The 16,886-nt window shown below is 36.7% G+C and overlaps 1 protein-coding gene and 1 pseudogene across 1 annotated transcript in view; both read left to right on the top strand.

Annotated features, from left to right (window-relative positions):
- EPS15 (epidermal growth factor receptor pathway substrate 15) overlaps nt 1-16,886 on the top strand; it is a 137,864-nt gene that overhangs the window by 66,983 nt on the left and 53,995 nt on the right. The window lies entirely within an intron of this gene.
- LOC117799915 lies at nt 6-16,881 on the top strand (annotated as a pseudogene).

Raw genomic sequence — 16,886 nt, 5'->3', positions numbered from 1 at the left:
TAAAGTAAAATTACAGCTGACTATATAAATATACACACACACATTTCTGTTTTTAGTATATATCTTGGTAAATGCTACTTTATTTAAGTACCATGGTTCTTGAATTGGGAATCCATGAACCCTATTTCTTTTTTTTTTTCCAGTGTACCCTATCTCACCAAATCTAGGGTAACCCTTTAATTGCAGGATGCACTATTTTCTTACGTACCACTAAACTGAAAATCACTGCTAAATAAATAGTGGCATCAGCTATAAATACTATCTGACTTTAGGCAGTGAAAAATGTATATCTTAGAATGAATGGAATATAGTTTTCTTCCAGCTTTAGATATTTGAATAGCATATTAGAAAAACATTATTTAATACATTTTATGGAAGGAATGTTAAATGCATATACCGTGCCGAGAACTTTCATAACTGTTATCTCATTTGCCTCTCACAAGAACGTTACAACTTGAGTTAGATTTTATTGTTCTTAGTTACAGGTAAGGAGTTCAGGTGCTTAGAGAGGTTATTTTGCTCAGTCATACAAACCTGTCAGCAGTTGAACTAATGATTCCTGATCTCAGGACGACTTGATTTGGAGTTGAATCTTCTCTCTTATACATAGGTACTATGTAGAACAGACTTGAATACAGTTGGATTTGAATCTAAATACAGCAGGCACTATTGATATTTCCTTAATTCCCTTGTTCCTTGGAAACTTTATGGTAATCCTGTAAAAATGACCTCCTGAAATTACTTTTTAAATAATAAGACCATTTTTTCACTTACAAGGCATTGGATTTAAATATCACTTTGTATTTAAAACCTTTTTCTGTTTTTAACCTTCATAACACTTTGAAGCAGATAATGGCTGATACTTTATTTTATTGATGGTATTGAGACATAAGGGGGTTGTTGAATGATTTATCTGGGCTATATAGCAAGAAATAGGGAATGATCTTTCCTCATTCATGAGGCTGTATTAAAATTGCTATAGAGAAACTTAGTTGTTACGATTTTTCAGTTGCAAGAAAATTCAACCCAAGTTAATTTAAGTGAGAGTGAATTTATTGACTGTGAAATTAAGACCTCTTAGAGGTAGGTAGAGATGGCTTAAGGAATAGCTTTATACTGGGGCTCAGATGATATAATCTGTTTTCTTTCTCTATTTCTTGTCTCTGCTTCCACTGGGTCGTTCAGTTCTCAGATGGAATTTCCCATTATATTGTCAAAAGGGCTATAGCACACCTAGCCTCGTGTATTTGTAATTTCAGATGTAGTGGAGTACCTGTTTTCTGGCAGTTCCTGAAAAATCCTTAAGATTCCATGTGATTGTACTCACTTAGGGCCATGCCTGTCCCTGAAACAGTCAGGGGCCAGGGATGTATAGTTTATTGATTTGCCATGAACTCTGTCATGGGGATGGTGGGAGGGTAGTTTGTTACCAGGACCACATAGACAGTGGGGATCCTAACATGAAAATTCTCCTGGAAGTAGGAATGAATTCCAGGGAGGTAAACGTCTACTGAAGGCAGCATAGCTTCAAATCCCACAGTAATTTCAGTGATTAGCCTTGGTATCACCTATCTCTTTGAACAATATGCCTTGACATTCTGTAAACATAAGTCTGGGCACAATGTCCTTGTGTAGTTTTTTTGTTTGTTTTTAATTTGGTTTTGAGGTTATCTGCCTTCTAATTTCTGTCATATTCTTGTTTCCTGCTCAAAAATTGGCCTTTGTCTATTTACATGAAGCCCCTACTCTTGGAATCACAGAAAGTAAAAAACAAAAACAGAAACAAAACCCTTGGGGACTATATAGTCCAGTTTTTTCCTCACTAATGAAAAAAACTCAGTCACACATCAAGTCAGCAACGGTGCTTGGTGGCACCCCAAATCCAGTTGTGTTAAGTTATACTTCTGCATTCTTTCTATTATATGTCTGCCTCTCATTAAGATTTAAAAGTTTTTTACTTTGGTTCAGAATAAAAGAAGTAAACGTTTCATTATTGAGTCTGTAATGGTGTGTAGACTTTTTATATAGTCTCTCTATGGTCCATTAACATTTCTGCTTGCCTTATGTGTAATATACATTGAATAATAGCTAAATTTGAAAATACTTGCCTTCTGTGCCTCTCATAGATATGCCCCAATATTCTAGGACTTGCTTGACTTCAACAGTAATTAACATATGAAATGTTTCTGTAGTAAGCTTTAATAGGAAGTAGAGCATCATACATAAAGTGTTCTTGCCAGTGCAGACATTTCTAATATTAGTTACATTTTGGTAAACTGAGCATTCACTAATTTCTAATAACCATAATGTTAAATTATACTAGTGACAGTCTTCTGTAGTGAATCACAGCTAAAACATAAAAACATATCTTAACATTTTGTGACTGTCTGTCTTATTAAGAAAATCATAGAGCTCCAAAACCTCGTTAGGTTTTAGGTTGTAGTCGCATTGTATAAATGTGTAATAAAACACTTATACATGATTTGGCATTTGTGAAAATATTTTTCCTAGGCTTTTATTTTAGATAAGATCTACAGTGTAGGCAAACTTCCATCATCTGTCAACTCCAGTAATGTCATAATGAGACTCATCAACCCATGCTAAAATTATGGTTGTTAAAATTCACTTTTGTAAATAGTTGTGTTAGGTCACTATATCACCAACTCTTCAAGATACTACGTTACAAATCTTGGTTTTGTTTTTGTGAGTAACAGTTTTCTCAGTGCCATAGTATTACTCTTCAGCCTTTGAATTGTTTATTAATATATCAGGATGTGATAAGTATAACTATAAAACAGGAAAAACGAATTTAAGCAGATTTTTCTTAAGGCTTTTACTAAATTGCTTTCTGACAAAAGATTAGCCCCCCCCCCTTTTAAAGATTTTATTTACTTATTTGCTGAAGAGAGAGAGAGAACAAGCAGGGGGAGCGGCAGACAGAAGAAGAAGCAGTCTCCCTGCTGAGCAAGGAGTCCGATGTGAGACTCTATCCAAGGACCCAGGAATCATAACCTGAGCTGAAGACAGATGCTTAACCGACTGAGCCACCCAGGCATCCCAAGATTAGCCCCTTCTTACTTGCTTGTTTTCAGTCCAGGAACCAAACCTGCAAATAAACAGTACATAATATGGAATTGTAATGAGTATGTAATGAATATGGTGCTTTACAGATTTATTTTTCCTTTCTTGATGGTTGTTATAATGCATACTTGCAAACATTTTGAAAATACAGAAAAGCATAATGAAGACAAGAGTATGTTTCTTAGAATAATATTTTGTTTTGACCGTTGAAAATCAAAACAGATAAGAAAAGCTATATATAACCTCAAGAGTTAGTTGGGTAAAGAATGTTCTTTGTTACTAGTCAGAAGTTGTTTTCTAGTTGAAATTATTTAAGACATTGAGAGCTTGAGGCAGGGTGCCTTTCTGCCATTTTTTTCTTTAAATTTTTAATATAATTCCGTCAGCATTTTCTATATAGGAATTTAATTATGTCAATCAGGTTAAATTAGCATGATATTTTTAACTTAAGGAAAAGCAGAAGTTGTAATACAGGACAGTGGTGCTAGCAGCCTCGCGGGCGTGGTGGCACTCGTTACTGGCATTCAGGGGTGACAGCCACACAGTACTGAGCGTGTACCAGACCGCCGCAGCAGCAGCAGCGACACCTCCATCCGCTGTTCCAGCCCCTGTGCTGGTGCAGCCACCCTCACTCCGTCTCCTCTGTCTCCGTTCATTTGCACCATGGGTGATCAGCTGACAGAAGAACAAATTGATGAGTTTAAGGAAGCTTTCTCCGTATTTCACAAAGATGGTGATGGTACCATCACAACAAAGGAACTTGGAACTGTCATAAAGTCACTGGGAACCCAACTGAAGCCAAATTGCAGGATATGATCGACAAGGTGGAGGCTGATGGTAATGGCACCATTGACTTCCCAGAATTTTTGACTATGATGGCTAGAAAAATGAAAGATACGGACAGTGAAGAAGAAATTGGTGAGGCATTATGACGGGTCTTTGATAAGGATGGCAGTGGTTAATCAGTGTGGCAGAACTATGTCATGTTAGGAGAAACTTAGAAAAACTATCACATGGAGAAGTGGATGAAATGATCAGAGAAGCAGATACTGATGGAGGTGGACAAGTCAACCGTGAAGAATTTGTACAGATAATAGTGCAGAATGACTTACTTTCAACCCCTCCCCTTGCCACCCAGAAGAATCAGACTGAATCTTTTACCTCTTGCCAAAAAAAAAAAATAAAATTCATTTACTTATGCTGTTTCTAGATAGCAAAACTGAATGTCAAAAGTGTGTTCTGTCCATACACACAAAATCTGCACGTATTGCCTGGTGGCCCCATCCCTTAAAGATAAAGCTGCGCGTCAGTTTTGTAATATAAATACTTGTACTACCTCAATGATCAGGAAGCACTTAGTGGACTCCTTGTAGTTCCATTTGCTAATGATTAATTTACTGGGCTGGTCAGTTTTTCATGCATACAACTTCACAATTGAGCACATTTAGGCATTTGTATTAAAAATGAAAAATGAAAAAAATTTAAAAACTATTCAAATGGGATCTAGTTCAGTTAGTTAGTATAAATTGTCATAACTGGTTTACTCAAAACAAACATTTAAAATTGGTTTACCTCAGGATGCTATGCAGAAAAAAGGGGTGAAGGATAAACTGTTTAGACATAGTCCCTCTGGTGCTTGCATGTGCCCTGCCCATGGTGACATCACATATGCTAGAGGCATGCTGCATGTATTAGTTTAGCATTATTGTCATTGCACTAGAGTGAAATGGGTGTCGGGCTGTCACCACTCACACAAGTTTTTATTTTTTTATTTTTTTAAAGATTTTATTTATTTATTCGACAGAGATAGAGACAGCCATCGAGAGAGGGAACACAAGCAGGGGGAGAGGGAGAGGAAGAAGCAGGCTCACAGCAGAGGAACCTGACGTGGGGCTCGATCCCATAACGCTGGGATCACGCCCTGAGCCGAAGGCAGATGCTTAACCGCTGTGCCACCCAGGCGCCCCCACACAAGTTTTTAAAAAGAAGCCTTTTTACCAAGTGAGCATCTTTGGCCTCTGTGTTTTTAAAACCTTCTGAACCATGACGTGGAGCCCGCAGAGAGTAGGCTGCGGCTGTGGACTTCAGCACAACCATCAACATTGCTGTTCAAGAAACTTGAACAGCACTTTCTGTCCATTGCCTTTTTGTCCAATAAAAAGACCATTAACTTAAAATATAGTTGGGATATCATAATCTTTTCAAATACCTGGATCTCCCACCTGAGACTAAGACCTATATTTTTCATTTGCCTTCTAGAGAATGTCCAGTAGACATGACTTTCCAATCTTCCCCTGACCACTATCCTTGTCTCATTTATTTGCCTTTCTCAGTGATGTCACCATTCATCTAATCACTCAGGGTAGAAATCTGAGATTTTTCTTCCTCTTATCTGTATTCTTCTATCTTTGAGATGTTTCTTGAAATCCTTCCTACCTTTCCATCTCCTTTGCATGATCACCTCCTTCTGATCTTTCAAATCTCACCTTAGACATCACTTCTCTGGAAGGGGGAGCCTTCTCTGATTTGTTTACCTCCCAACCCTCATACTTATCAAATCTTACATAGTTTTAATATTTATAGTAGTTATTGCATTTACCATACTTTATTATAATCGTCTCTTTTATTTGGATCTCTCACTAGCCAATGTACTTTTTAAGCATAAGGACTATTTGCTTGCTCACCGTTATATCCCTAATGCTTAGCTTACCTAATAGTTGAGAAAATAACTTTAAGTATTGTTGAAACCTGTCCTGTCTGTACTATTATTTCTGTCTTAGTTTTACTAACCCTTTATCTCTTCTCTGGATTACTGTTGTAGCCTCCTAATTGACTCTGTGCTTTGAGTCTCTCATTCCTTCCTTTGCATCTCCAACTGATGTATAAAATACAACTCAGATCCCTTAGTGACTTCCTATCCCCAACTGGATCCAGCTCACTTTTCTGAGTATGACATAAAGGCTCTTTTATGGTTTTGCTTTGGCTTCCTAACCATTCTTTTGTCTTAGCCACCTCCCATAGTAAAGTAGAATCCTTTTCTTCTGGGGCACCGTCAGACTCCTGGAGAGCAGACACCATGTGTTTCCTTTTGCACTCTCAGTGTTGAGCGTAGTGCTCCACATTGTGGTTTAATCCCTTTTCTCAAGCCGTGTGGTGGGTGGACCTCTCCCATCAACGTGCCACACGTTTTTATTCTGTGCTTCTCATCCTGTTGTTCCCCTTTGACTGGTCATACCTTTTACCTTGTAAACTTTCAGTTATGCTCTAAGACTCAGCTTAAATATCATCTGCTTTGTTCAACCTTCGCTGAAATCTTGATTACTAATTGCTTTTTTCTTTCTACTTCTAGAAACTTTATTCCTTTGTGATAGTAGTCACCATATTTTATTGTGGTCTTCATTTTAATTTGAACTCCTTTAGGGCAGGGGCTATGTCTTATTCACTTGGATAGGTCTAGAAGTTAATGCACACAGTACCTGACACCACAGAATCTCCGTATAGGTTGGTTGGTTCGTTGAATGAATCAAAGTATGTTATAAATATTAGAATATTTCTGAGACTCAATTCCTGTCAAATTTATGGCAGGCTAGAAGCCATGTATTAAAGGATGAAAAGACAAAAGATCTTCTGAATAATAGCTTATTTTCAAGACTGTAGAAGAGGATTTTATAGACAAAAGCACATTAAGTATAGTGGACTGATTTTTCTATTTTGACAAACTATTTTTGTGTCGGATTTCCTCTGAGAATCTGATGAAGGCTTTTGGATTATGCCCCTCCCTCCTCCAAAAGAACCTGAGTATCCATGTGCACCATTTTGTATTAATTTCAGGAGTTCCCAGACCCTTTTATCCATGGATCCATTTTTAAGGACCCTTGCTCTGAAGGTAAAGTGTCTCAGATAGAGAAGTTCTTAACAGAAAAAGTCAAAATTTGCTTCAGTCACTAAGATAGCATTGTGGTGGTGAATTGTGCTGAGGCAGGAGTTAATATTTATTTGTCTTCTATCAGTGTACTTCCCTTCCTGTCTCTGTCCTTTTAGAAAGAACATCAGGAAGTAAAAGCTACATCCTGTCGGTCCAGTTTGTTATCCTGGTCTTGGGCCAGTAAACAGGATAGATAATTATAATAATAGTTGTTAGATATTGTGCTATGCCTGCTTTATATAATTTCTCTTATTCAATTCTTGCAACATCACTTAAGGGTAAGTAGTTTTATTGCGATTTTTCAGATGAGGAATAGACAAGTCTTCTTTTCTAAGAAGCTTTCCTTGGTATCTACCTCAGTTCAGACAGCATTCAATTTCCTTCTCTCGGAATGCTTATAATACTGAATTATATTTCTTCCTCTAGTAAATTCTGAGCTATGTGTGATAGCACAGACTATTTCTTATTTCTAATGAGGCAATATAGTATATTATTTCAGAGCATGGCTTTCCAACCAGATTGCCTAGTTTGGCTCCTGACATGACTTAGCCAAGTAACTTAACTATCAGTGCCTCAGTTTCTTCATCTGTAAAATGGAAACATGACTAATACCAAGTAAAATGCTTAATATTTTTCTTGGAACGTGATAAATTCTCAGTACACGTTCATAGTCGTTGTCGTCGTCATCATCATCCCCACCAACTTAGAGCACAGCATTTGCTGAATAGGTGCTCCGCAAACATTGGTTGCAGTAGCTGAACAAGCACTCTCTTTCCCTGGTTAAAGAGATACTGGAACTATGTAGCTAGGTAGCCAGCATTTGTGTTCCTAAATATATAGATTATCTCAGTCATATTTAGGAACTGATTTTTGAAAAACCTATTTAAGGCAGCATTAGCTTACAGTTTGAACTTTTAAAAAATTTATGTTTTTGGTTTAGTTCCGTTCACATACCTTTAGAAACCATTAGCTCTGAAGAGAGCATTGCTTATGCTATTGAATCTGGAGCTCTTTTGCTTATATGATCCGACCTGACCTGTTTCTGGCCCTGTAAAGATCTGTGGTACTATTAGATCTCAGTCGTGACTATCTGAACAGTGGTGTTACTGATTGAATAATTGAAGCTCTAGGTTGTCGTGTACTTTTGTTGGTAGTAAGGAGTCAATCTAATTAAGTTTCTCACAGAGTGCGTGGCTCAGCATTTAAAACCTTTGTTTAGGGAGACTTCCCTTATGTGAAACCCTCCCTGCTGAAGTTTGAGTCTGCTGTCTAATACAGTAGCCACTAGCCACATCTGGCTATTGAGCACTTGCAATATGGCTAATCCTGATTAAGATGTGCTGTTAGTGTAAAATATACTGGATTTCAAAAAAGAAAGTAAATATTTTGGCTATACTGGGTTAAGTAAAACATAACGAATTTCACTTGTTTCTTTTTACTTTTTAATATATGGCAATTCGAACGTTTAAAATTATGTATGTGACTTGCATTGTATTTCTGTTGGATTGCTCTGGTTTCAGTCATTTATATTCTGTAAAAATTACATTTGCTTCCATTATTTTGTGGCGCTGGTAGCTTATTAAGGGGCTCTTATCTCTTTTAAGAGAGCATTAATTTTTAAGATGTGTTAAAGTCTGTCTTTGGGAAACAAAAATATCTACCAAGAAATTTCAGCTCCTGAAGGATTTAGGAGTCAGTTTCTACCCATATATTTAAGTCCTAACTGCCATCACTGTGGATGCTTGATTTCAACTTTTAAAAAGCCAGTAAATATTGTACTTTTATACTAGTAAATAGTATAATGGTAATAATAATAGCTGACATTTATTAAGCACTTATCGTGTGCTGGGCATTGTGCTGAAGTCTTTCCAGATGTAATATAAATTAGTCCTCCTTATCGACTTTATTATCTCTGTCTTTAATTAGGAACACCGAGGCCTTGTTTTACATTTCTTTTCTTTTACTTTTTTCATCTTTTGTCCTGTCAGATAAGTAAAATAAATTAATTATTTGGGGTTTGCAGAATAAGGTTTTATTTCTTTTAAAAATGAACCATCAGATTTTGGGTTCTGCCACTGACAGGGCAGCAGTTGTATGAGCAACACCCCAAAGTTTGTGTTCTCCCTGACCCCAGCTAGGGTTTCTTTTCAATAATTTATGCCCATGAATATATTCTCTTGAGTTATTTTTAAAAAATAAAACTCTTATTAAAACAGCCTCGCAGAATTAAGAAATTTAGTTATTCCCATAGAACCATATGCACTTAAACTGTTATAGCTAATTTGTCTTACTGTTTTATAATTAACGGCTGTGTTTGTTTCCCCAGCAAACTATAGGTAGGGGCCCAATGTCAGTCATGTTTGGCATTTAGTAGATATTCAATTACTGTTGAAAGAATGAAATAATATGCAGTCATATAGAGATTATATATTTAAGGCAACTTTTAGAGAAATTAAATACTTAAAGCTACAAATCAGTGTCTTTACTCTCATACTTTAACTCAAGTTTTTGTCAAATCACTGTGAATTCTTAGAGTGAAAGGCTGTCTAACTTTCAAACCAAAAGGCTGGTTTGAAGTACAAGTCAAGACTTTCTCCTCAACTCTCTATAGTTGTTACTCTACTCTAGCTCAAGACTTCTGACAGTTCTCAAGATAAGCAGAGTCAGAGTGTTCTGTTGCCTTTCTAGCAATTATCATCAGCTTTCTGAGCAATAAGAGCCTCGACTTCCTCTCTTCTTCTACAGAGCAGAAGTCAGCAGAAAAAGAAGAGATACGTTGCTGAATAATGCCATTCGGAGTTCAAAAAAGCACAGCTCAGGAACCTTTAGGGACTCCCCTTTCCTGTATATTAAAAGACTGTATGTCTTTACCTAGTACTGAAATCCTTTTATTATCCTACCTTGATCTTCCATTCCAGCTTTATTTATCACACATGAACCCTCCATCCTAGATAAATTAGTCTATCTAGAATTTTCTCACCTCTGTGCTTTCTTTTTTCTTTTTCTTTATTTTTTATTGTGATAAAATATATATGACACAACATTTACTATTTTAGCCATTTTTAAGCATGTAATTCAGTGGCATTAGGTACCTTCATTTTCTTGTACAACTATTACCACTATTCATCTCCAGAATTTTTTCATCTTCCCAAACTGAATGATTCAGTTGGACTTGATAGCAACTTAACTTTAATCACATATAAAATTCTGCTCCTATAAGTTCTGTCCCCTCCATTTTATGTTATTGATGTCATAAATCATATCTTTACACACTATGTATCTAACAGATACATAATTATTTTTTATGCATTTGTCTTTTAAATCCTGTAGAAAATTTAAAGGGGAGTTGCAAACCAAAATTACCATAATACTGGTTTTTGTTCTTGTCCATGTATCTGCCTTCACTGGAGATCTTTATATTTTCATATGGCTTCAAGTTACCATCCAGTAGCATCCTTTCATTTCAGCCTGAAAGATTCACTTTAGCACTTCTTGTAGCACAGGTCTAATGGTGAGGAAGTCACTCAGCCATTGTTTATCTGGGAATATCTTAACTTCTCTCTCATGTTGGAAGGACGGTTTTGCCAGATAGTGTTTTTAGTTTTTTGGTTGGTTGGTTGGTTGGTTGGTTGGTTGGTTGGTTGGTTGGTTTTAGCACTTTTTATATGTCATCCTAGTGCCTTCTAGCCATCAAGGTTTCTGCTGAGAAATCCACTGATAATCTTATTGAAGATCCTTTGTATGTGACTAGTCTTTCTTACTGCTTTCAAGATTCCGTCTTTCAGCAGTTTCATTATAATGTGTCTCAGTGTGAGTCTGTGGGTTTTCCTGCTTGGAATTTGTTGAGCTTCTTGGATTGTGGATTGGTATATTTTATCAAATTTGGGAAGGTTTCTTTTAGTCTGCCTCTTAGTCTGCTGTTTTGCTGACATCTTGTGTGCTTTTTTGCATAACCTCCCCCTCATTCTGAAATGCCATTTTTCTATCTAGCATTCATTATTTCCTTCAGGGCTTAGCTGAAGTGTCACCTCCTTCACAAAGCATGCCCAGGCTGGAGTAATTCCTGTTGATAAACATACCACTTACTATCTTTACAGCTTATTTTGTGGCTAATGATCCTGCTTTCACTGATACCAAGCAAGCCTTTTCTGACCCTCTTCAGGGAGAGTCAGGTACCTATCTGTTGTGTTCCCACAGCGCCTTATGCTTGCCTGTTCTGGTATCCAGTACACTGCATTGTGATTATCTTTTTATATTTTTCTACCAAACCCTTCATATACATTGAATTCTGAGTTTCTTAATGGCAGGTACCTGTCTCATTCCTTTTTGTAGCCCTAAAGTATAGCACAATAACAAGTACATAGTAAGATTCAGTATGTTGAATCAGTAGATAGGTCTTAAAGTTGCCTAGGGATATATAATTGAGTTTTGTTGTGTATTTTCTTTTTCATTCCTTGCAGCAATCCCCACATATGATATGTAAAGTAGATACTATATTCAATTTATTTTAAGGAATTGGCTCACACAGTTGTGGGAGCTGGCAGGTCTGAAATGTGCAGGGTAGGCCAGTAGGTTGGAGACTCAGGGAAGAGTTGATGTTGCATCTCAAGTCCAAAAACAATTTGAAGATAGAATTCTCTCTTCCTTGGGGAACATCAGTTTTTTTCTTTTAAGGCCTTAAACTAATTGGGTGAAGCCCATTCATACTATGGTGAGTAACTTACTTTACTCAGAGTCTACCGATTTAAATGTTAATTTCATCTAAAAAATATCTCTACAGCAGCCTAGATGGCTCAGTTGGTTAAACGTCGACTCTTGGTTTCAGTTCAGGTCATGATCTCATGGGGTGGATCAAGCCCCCTGTCAGGCTCCATGCTCCCAGACTCAGTGGGGAGTCTATTTGAAAATTCTCTCCCTCTGCCCTTCCCCAACTCTAAATAAATAAATCTTAAAAAAAAAAAAATCTACAACAGCATCCAAATACCTGTTTAACCAAATACCTGGGTACCATGACCTAGCCACGTTAATGCATAAAATTAACCATCATAAGGGGGAAAAGAGCCAGAGCCTAAGCCCTACCAGGATTCTCTGTCTCCTTGCCTTTCACCTCAGCTTTTGATGTGAAAATTTTATCATTCATTAGGCAGGGACAACAGATATCCCCAGCACCTGGACTCACATTTGCCCATCTTCATCATTTCACAGGAATAATTCTTCCTAAGAATGAATGAGATAATTCATGTAAAGTGCTTATCACATAACACCTATTATGTAGTAAATGTTTAGTAAATGCTGGTTTCCATAATTATTACTACTAGTAGTAGTAGTGGTAGTAGTTGTAATGGTAGTAGTAGTAGATAGTATAGCAAGAGTAATAGATTTCTATTAGTACCAAATAAAGACATCCTAGATAAAGATCCTGACTGCCTAGTCTTTAGTTATGGGCCTGTTCTTGAATTAATCCCTGTGATGGTAAGTTGGTGTAATGTGACTGGTTAAGCTTTGGTCAGAAGCCAATCTCTGGCCAGGCATTGCTCAGAGAGGTTGAATCTGTAAAAAGATGGCATCTTCTGCTTGAACTATTCAGGCAGAAAGGTAATAGGTAAGGGAGAAAGAGAGGAACAGTCTCCCAAAAGCATTTCTGGGTTCCCAACAAATAACTATTGCTACAGTGATGATTTAAGTAAGATTTCAGTTGTGGGCTGTTTTATACCAAATCTTATGCTTTGAAAACCATATAATGAGTTTCTAAAGGCAGAGAATAGTTATTTGAATATTAAGCAAGATTTGGGGGCAGAAATGTCAGTGATTACATTGTATATTCTATGCGTTAGATCAATGTTTTCTTAATTTTATTGCAACCCATAATTCCTTTTAACAAATTTAAAAATTATTCCATCAGTGTTATTTAAAATTCTAAGTAATGTTAATGTTATCAGTAAAAAGCAAGCACAGCATAGGCTGAAAGCCTGCTTTTTTCCTAATTACATGACATCTCGTACATTTTACCTTGCAAATCTTAAGATGGTAGAGATATTAGCATTTGCATAATGAAAATTAAGACTGAGGCTCTGAAAGTTATGTGATAATCAGAGTTAAAAAAAAAAAAAACCAACTCTCTCATGGCAGAGCCAGATTAGAATCTGAGTCTCCAGTTTTTAGTCCCATTTTCTTGTTCTCCATAAGACCTAGATGCTTTACTGAAGACTACTGTAGTAACGAGAATAGTACAAGAGTAATGAGAATAGCTTGCTTTTCTGTGTTTGCTTGATAGGTTATTGACAATTAAGCTACTTAATAATAAGATCCCAAAATGTGCTCAAAAAGATTTTTATAAATAAGTTTCAGGGTTGAAAAATACACCTTCATGAGTTTCTTTTTCTTTTTTTTAAGATTTTATTTATTTATTTAATTTATTTGTGAGAGAGAGCGAGAGAGCACAAGCAGGGGAAGCAGCAGGCAGAGGGAGAAGCAGGCTCCCTGCTGAGCAAGGATCCCAATGTGGGAGTTGATCCCAAGGCAGTCGCTTAACTGACTGGGCCACCCAGGCATCTCCCTTCTTGAGTTTCTAACTAACTGGTTTTTAGTTTCTAATTGGTTTCTTTTTTTCTTGCTCTCTGGTCAGAAAATAATGGATATTTATATTCAGGAAAAAAACCCTAAATTTATGTTTCTGGGAAGGGCTTTGAAGGTGACTTAATCCTGTTTCTCTGACAATGTTGGTATTATATAAAAAATAAGACAGATGGCTCACTCCCTTCTTCCCATAAATAGAGTCTAGGGAAATGAAAGTGAACTGCATGGACTTGGGTCCCTGAGCCTGACTGTCCTTGTGAATAGCTTTGACTACTTCATAGTAGGTTTATGCAGTTATCAATGTTAGGCTTCTGATAGCCTAGCTCGGGCTTTGCTTTCCTTGCTGGTTTACATACTAGGTTCCACCAAATCAGAACCAGCAGCTTTTGGAAACTAGGGAGCCCTGTCCCTGGCCTTTCTTTATAGCTTTGGATTTGTGGTTTTTTTGGGATGTGCCAATATCTTGGGAGTGAATAGGGTCACGGAGATAGTCTAAGATAGAAGGTATGTAGGATCATTTCTTTTCCCTTCTGAAGTTACTAAGCTGAAGGCAATAGCTTTTCCTGCCATCCAAGATGAGTAGTGCTTTGGGCACGCCTATTTTTGAAATATATCTTAAATCTGTCTTACCCACATATATTGGTGGGCTCCTTAGGAAACTGCATATAAATATTTTTTATTGTGGCACAGAATCTTGAAAAGAATTAAGTTTTTGAATTATTAATGTTAAACGGAGTGCTTTGTATAGTTATGCATCCATCACCTGTAGAAAAATGTGTTCTTTGAAAGAAAGTAGAATGTGAGAAATATGACCCAAGTCCCATTCTCTTGCACCTAAGCATCTTCATGCACCTAAATGTGTTTAGGTATTCTTACTTGCCAAAAATGAGAAGGATAGCTACAGAGGTTAAGAGTCTATGGACTCTACATCTGAAACTAATGATGTACTATATGCTGGCTAATTGTACTGAAATGAAAAAAAAGAAAAAAAAGAGTCAGTGGAATATCACAGAATAACAATTTGGCATCCCTGAAATTATAATCTGAATTAATGAGAAAATAGTTTGATTTTTAGTGTGATTTATAGGACAGATTTTCAATTGTGATGGTTTTAATAGAGGGTAATATAACTGATGATTTTAATTTTTTTTTTTACATTTTCCCTAGTAATATATCTTGTACTACTTGGTTTTGATAATAAAGGAATTATTATGAGGCCAGAATTTTACTAGATAAAAGTGGATCGAAAGTTAAATTTAATTGGTCTCAGTACTATGAGAATTAATGCCTGATGATCCCATATTTTGTTTAGTTGGAAATGGTCTTCGGGATATGTTTGGAGATATCACTACTACTACCCTCACTCCCACACCCAAAATTATGAAGAGGAATCTGTACCTTCTAAGCTTCCTCCATTTTACCCAAACATAGACTATATTTGCTGATTAGAGCTGACAGTCCTTTGTAATCTGTTTTCCTTTTTCACCAAGCGAGCTTCCTTTTTTTTTTTTTTTGCTCTCTTATTTTTCTGTCTTGGCTGGGTTGTCAGCTCACTGCTTTCTTGCAGCCCTGTTTTCCTGCCTGCACACTTAATCTTTGAGCAGACGCTGTCAGTAACAGCAGTTAACAGGGAAGCAGAAAGGATTGAATACAAACACGCACATTAGTGTGTGCGGTGCTGATCTATGATATTGTATGATGTTTTCTGTATTTGTTATTAGCTACTGTCAGAAACGAGGGGGCAGAATTGATACTCACCCTGTATGGAATGCCTCTGAGAATTTGGGGTTGGGGGAGGGGGCTAGTTTTTCATGTGACTTATCTCTGACATGCTGCAGCAGGAATGAAAACACTTCTGCTCACATAAGGAGGAAAGGAAAAATTTCCAAGATTGAGCTTGCAGAATTTGTGTGGTATATTTAGATTTTTCTTTCTGTGATTTCTATTTTTTGATTTTACCTAATTTTATAAGGGTTGGAAGTAGGGGATGACCTTTGCATAATAAGTAGATTGAGGTATGGGAGGAATGGGCTGCAACAATGATTTGCATGGCATGGTAAGGGACTTTTTAAAATCTCCAGGACATCACACCCACGTTGTGACCCATCTGACAAACGGTTAGTGAGCTCCTTGGCCGTCTCAAATGTTTAAAAGTAACTATACAAATAGCTTTTATTCTTGGGCTTTTTTTCTCCCTTACAAATCCTAAGAACATCGTGCATACGTATCCAAAACAGTTGATTTTTGTCTACATTTAAAATACCACCTCAAAAGGGGGAGAAATATAAATGTAGCGTTAAGTTGCCCCCTAAATATCTCCTCTGGTATAATTTTCCCACTTTCCTTTATGCTACAGCTTAATGGAGCCTGAGCTTATGTTTGGGTGATGTCTGAGATGAAACTGAAATAATAGTCTTCAAGCTCTAAGGAGAAACTCTACAGTACTAGTCTGGAGGACCTTGAATGCCATCCTCCCTTCTTCATGTTGCCTTCTTTTACCTTTACCCCCAGCCAAAAATGTATTGCTGCAGAGTTCTATGGATTTTTCTCTCATGTTGTAGAAAAAAGAAAAAAATGAAGGGAGCAAGTCAGTGTGTGTGTGTGATTTCAGTATAAGCAGTTAAATTTATTACATCAAAAGAAATAGCTTTATATTGTAATTCTGAATCTGAGGTTGCTTAGGACTCATTCACTAGGAATCTAGCTCTGATGGAAGCATGTAAGAATTTAGGTAATGGTATCTCAGACTACAGGTGGATCCTAGTATGTTTGATCTGAAGAGTGTAGAAAGAGGTAAATGCTAATGCAATTCTTTTTTAACTTAGTATACGCTGTTTTATGTATTTGATCAACTGGAATTGATAAATGGTCCTAAAATAGCTTTTTTGAGCAGAGCCGTATTTGATGGAGCAAGTGGACTGTGTATTGACAGTCTTATCCATTTCTTCTATGTTGTTTCATTCTAAAATTGGTACACACCAGTGATTTAAGGGGAAATTAACACTTCAGTAAATGTCCTTTTTCTTAATATTGTTGACTATTTCTATTAGCCATTTTCATTTGATTTGACGTTGGTACTTAAGGGTTAAGCTTACAGAGCTGATGCAACCCCTCCTTTTTTTCACCAGCAATTTTCATTGGACATCATTTCCATAGCAACAGTGAGATCAGTGAAACCTGAGTGTTTCATTGATTATTTTTCTCCTCTTCCTTTTTTAATCTATTCTCTTTTCACCACATTTTAGTGAGAAAGCAGTTTTTTTTTTTTTTACAAACAGAGCTTATATCGATTTCCGTTTCATAA

This window comes from Ailuropoda melanoleuca, chromosome 2 (genome assembly GCF_002007445.2).
Source record: "Ailuropoda melanoleuca isolate Jingjing chromosome 2, ASM200744v2, whole genome shotgun sequence".
Lineage (NCBI taxonomy): Eukaryota > Metazoa > Chordata > Mammalia > Carnivora > Ursidae > Ailuropoda > Ailuropoda melanoleuca.
This window is presented reverse-complemented; position numbering and strand designations above follow the sequence as displayed.